This window comes from Spea bombifrons, chromosome 1 (assembly GCF_027358695.1).
Source record: "Spea bombifrons isolate aSpeBom1 chromosome 1, aSpeBom1.2.pri, whole genome shotgun sequence".
NCBI lineage: Eukaryota > Metazoa > Chordata > Amphibia > Anura > Pelobatidae > Spea > Spea bombifrons.
In genome coordinates, this window is record NC_071087.1 from 121,027,288 (window position 1) to 121,032,422 (window position 5,135).

At 43.3% G+C, this 5,135-nt stretch overlaps 1 long non-coding RNA gene across 1 annotated transcript; it reads right to left on the bottom strand.

Annotated features, from left to right (window-relative positions):
* Positions 1-3,130: 3,130 nt before the first annotated feature.
* Positions 3,131-4,224, bottom strand: LOC128501874 (uncharacterized). Its single transcript, XR_008355064.1, has 2 exons — positions 4,178-4,224; positions 3,131-3,263 (listed from the first exon to the last, which is right to left on the bottom strand). It is a non-coding gene; the product is annotated as an uncharacterized LOC128501874 (long non-coding RNA).
* Between the last annotated feature and the right edge of the window lie 911 nt (positions 4,225-5,135).

Sequence of the window (5,135 nt, forward strand, 5' to 3'; positions counted from 1 at the left end):
TACTGTTGGCTTTCGTAACATTACACAGATGAATATACTAATGTATGTGTTGTTGATCTCCAGGATAAATGTAAAAAAAGCTATTTTAAAAATAAATCTAATTATACAATGTAGGCACACATAAAACGTATACCTGTACTTCATTTTGACCACAAGCACCGTCACTGATATGTCACATGAACGTCAACAAAGGATGATCTGTTTGCTAATAGCTAAATCAGACTTCACTAATTTGGTGGCTGAGATAAAATAGATTGCCAAGGCCTGATAACTTTTGGATTGCTTAGATCAACAAATTACTAGAGTGGAGACAACCACTACCAGGAATACCAAAGTCCCAGTGGCGGAACTACCGGGGTCGCAGGGGTCATGACTGCAACCGGGCCCTGGAGTTCTGCCAGTCAGGGGGGCCCAAGGGGTGCCGAGCGGTCGTTTTCAGCAACCGCTCGGCGCCCTTCTGTCTCCTCTGCTTCCTGTCGTCGCCACCGCCGCCGCCTGCCTCAGCTCTGCCCCGACTGCAGTGGTGCGAGCAAGAGGCGTCTGTCTCGGGGGCCAGCGCTTCGCGCTGAGCGCCGGCATATGACGTCATATGCCGGCACTCAGCAGTGAAGCTGCGTTCACTGCGGCAGAGAAGCGAGACAGAGGCCTCGCGCCCCCACCACAAGACTGCACGGTAAGTGACCTACAAAGGGGGGTAGATAGTGAGAATGGGGGATAGGGAGAGGATAGATAGTGAGAAGGGAGGGAGAGGGGGTAGATAGTATGAGAGGGGGGGTAGGGAGGGGGTAGATAGTATGAGAGGGGGGTAGGGAGAGGGTAGATAGTGAGAAGGGGGTAGGGAGAGGGTAGATAGTGAGAAGGGGGGTAGGGAGGTGGTAGATAGTGAGAGGGGGGTAGGGAGAGGGTAGATAGTGAGAATAGGAGGTAGGGAGAGGATAGATATTGAGAAGGGAGGGAGAGGGGTAGATAGTATGAGAGGGGGATAGGGAGGGGGTAGATAGTATGAGAGGGGGTAGGGAGAGGGTGGATAGTGAGAAGGGGGTAGGGAGAGGGTAGATAGTGAAAAGGGGGTAGGGAGGTGGTAGATAGTGAGAGGGAGTAGGGAGAGGGTAGATAGTGAGAATGGGGGGTAGGGAGAGGGTAGATAGTGAGAAGGGAGGGAGAGGGGGTACATAGCCTGAGAAGGGGGGAGAGGGGGTAGATAGTGAGAATGGGGATAGGGAGAGGGTAGATAGTGAGAATGGGGGGATAGGGAGAGGGGGGTAGATGGCGTGAGAGGGGGGTATATTGGGATGGGTTGGGGGGGCCTGAACAGATTCTCACACCGGGGCCCTGAGGCTTCTAGTTACGCCCCTGCAAAGTCCTATGACTAGAATACTGTACCGGTACAGTGAACGCAGCCATGATTGATGCTGCGCTCCTGATGAATAGTGGAGAATCCTCTTCTCCTGCGGTGGTCGCGGATGACCGCAGCTGGCATGTAGTTCTGAGTAGTGCACATGTGCAAGCTACTCAGCTAGATTGAAAGGACAAAGCTTGTTCCTATATTTAGGGGCACACTCAGTATTAATTTCTAGATGTGCACTTTCTTCTCCTATATGTATCTTCACTTACCTTGTAGCCCTTGTACATGCAAGAGTTATCTATAGTGTCTGGGTGTTATTCCTTGCAATTGCCTTGTCCTGAGCGTTGCACCATTTTCCAGTTCACCTTGTCTTGTCATACTGTACCATGGTCATTTGATCCCAAACCGTGTACCAGACCTTGCCTTGCCTTTCGTTCCTGCCTTATCCCTTTGTACTGATGTTTCAAATCCAACTCAAAATACATAATATACCCAACTACAGCCTTGACTACTCTACTGAGCCTAGCTGTTCTCTTGTGATGTGTTTTGCCCATCAGGTGATTGCACTCTGCAGATAGGGATACCTGGTCCTCAAGGCTTAACCGCTGGGGAACCACGGTTGTCTACGTGAACATTGGACCTTCTCTAAGGACAACGTTCTGCACTGGGGATCTGTACCCTAACACCTTTAACTGGCATCACATACATGGAGATATCCAGTGACTCAACCACAAACTGCTCAGAGGAGTCCACTAGTCTCTTGCAATCCTTTTCTATTTATTTGGTTTTATTGGCCTGCATGCTGTTTTCTTTTCAGGACAATCCCAGTACCTTTTCATTGCATCATGTTACACTCACGTTGTGATGACACGCGCAATGACGCTACAAGTCTTCGACACTCGTGTTATAACGTCCATGCCGCTCGCGAGGTTCTTTTCTGTTTTTGGGCCGTCCTTATTGCTGTTTAAACCCTGAGTTCCACTTTTTCAGTGCCGGAGTATTTTTGTCTTCTTCTTTTGGCTATTCCTGTGTCTACCATGTACCAAACCTTTGCCTGTCTACCTACCTCGATCCTGTGCTGCCAGCCCCAACCTTGGAAGACCTCGACTTTGCACCTGTGCCGTCTACCCCGACCTCGGAATTTCTTTTTATGACTTTGGCCTAACAGAAAACCACCAGTTGTTGGTATTCATATACCCTCTCTGCATCGTGGGTCCAGTTCTCCTGTTCTCACTGTACCCTGCATAACACATCTATACAATGAAGAGACTATGATTTTGCTCCACCTTTGAAATCTCGTTTTCTACAACTGAGCTTATTTTTTTATACACAGTACACCACTCTCCACACACACTGAAAAAAGTGTTAAACTCAACATAAAAACCACTATCCAGTTATAACACTGTTCATACTCTCCACACCATGTTATCTCTCTCGCTCACATAGTGAATAGTATAAGCAAACCAGCTTACCTCACCAGCCACTCAAAGGCCCTAGGACAGGCAGGAAGAAAACAAAAGTTTCATACCCCTGGTGAAGTATAGACATCTGGGTGTAAAAGATAGGACTGACAAGAAGAAAAAGTGGAGCCTACCAATAATCTACATGAAAGTATCAGGAGGACATTCACAGACCAGCAAAACAATTGGATGGAAAATATAGGGACACTTTTTTTTGAACCCTTTAGTACCTCTTAAGAATTCCAGCATTATCAATCATTCACTATCTGGATATTTGTTTGTTCATCAGTCCTTCTTGATATGCCACAAAGTCTAATAGAGAGGCTCAAGGTTCCAATACATTGAGGTATAAATTAGCAGGTAACAATACAAAAACAAAGCATAACTGACACACAAATCAAATTCTCTAGACATCACCCACAGGTCAGCAGCCCAGTCCCTTAGCCTCCGCAGTGACCCTGTTCCAAGGAAGAGAAAATACATTCTTATTTCGCTGTTTCATGTTATAAGAGATGTTATAAGAGATTCTTATTTTGCTGTTTCATGTATAGTCTCAATCAATGAGAATGCATGTTACATCATCACTTCCAAAAGTGGCAATCCTGTACAATGTGATTATTTGCATTCCTTGGCTACTCAATGCTTGTCTCCATATCTGGAGACAAAAATCAAAAAGCATAAAGTTGTAAGTAGTAAAATGTTTGCAGTGTTAAAAGATTAAGTCCAGATTTTGCGAGGGAGAGAAGAGAAAGAGAGAACTGCTTATAATCAGCTGATGTAGGCTCAGGTTCTCTGCTTCCAGGCTAATGTAAGTTGTGATGCATGCTGGGAAGCTCACATGAATGTATAGCTGGGTTGCTAGGAAAGGCACTAGCCTTGATAAGATGTCATTAAAAGAATCCATGTTGTCAATGAGGTATGAACTTGCTCAACATATGTAACTTAAATAAAGTGGTTTCTGTAAAAAGCAGCATATGGGTTGGTTGGTTAATTGATGAATAGACCAACTGCTAATAACATGCTTTCACTTGGATTGCTAAGGAAAGCAGTATTTCACATTGAGTGATATGTCAATCAATATTGGACATTTCTGACATTAGCAGACAACTGGTTGCAGACTGTCACGGCTACTGTATCTGGTGGATACTGTAGTGACATCAAATTAAAGCAGTCAAGACGGAATGGCATGCTTCCTGGCATTTACCCGTTAATATAATTTAAAAACAAGATTTTCTATTGATTGGAAGAGACGCTTGGATTTTTTTATTAGTCAATGAAAGAATGCACCCAGTGGCACCTTACAATCAGGGGCATCTGTCTAACAGCATTGTATGTAAAGTTAATAATGAACATTTTACTGTCAACTACTCACATTTTGTTAAGATTTATTCTGACCAACAGTACAAAAGACAATTGTTGAGATCCGGAAAAACCAAAATTATACAGCACATTCATATTGGCTAAAATGGTTTGGTTACCTAAACACAGCGTTATAGTAATCTGTGGAACATACATTGTTTAAATTCTTTATACAATAGTTTGAATTAAGTTAAGTTTAGATACTTTGTATAGGGATCTCAGTCTCCAATATTTGGACATTGGTGATGTGGATCTCATTTACTCTTGGTCTACCTTGAAACATCTGCTGAGACTATACTCTATAATGTCCCTTGCAATGTTGACCCTTAAATGGCCTGGCTGGTCAGTGTGGTGTGATCCTTCACTTTCAGCAAAATAGTCATATAAAAAGGTAAACATGTTTAAAAATATACAAAGACTAACTTGGTAGGAAAAAGGTGAGCGCCACTGAATATATGTTCAGAAGTGGGATTTGTAAACAAAAGTCATACATCCTATATGGTATGTCCCCTTTTCCATGTAGGTGTTTTATGTTTCATATGATCATCCACACCTCTATTAAGAAACAGTTATGATCATATGGTTTTGACACAACAGTTCTTGTGCCAAAATTACCAAAGCCCCTGTACTCCTTATGTACTCTGCAGAGTGTTTCCAAATGAGACATTCTGCAAGGTTATATGTACTGGCACAGTAATCTTTCCAGCAAGCTAGAGTGCCAATTATTAGGGCATGCTGAGGAAGAGGATAATCCTGAAACCATTCTGTTTGGGATGAACATGGGATACTGGGAGCAAGCAAATGTTAAAAACCCCTCTTCTATTCTAAAGCCCATCAGAGCAATATATAAACTGTTAAAGTACAGTTTGTGGAAAAATTACCTTAACGTATAAAACAGATTATTACTTATATAATTCAAGAATTCAAGAATGTGTCTTATTGAACATTTTTATTCTGGCACAATTCTTAGC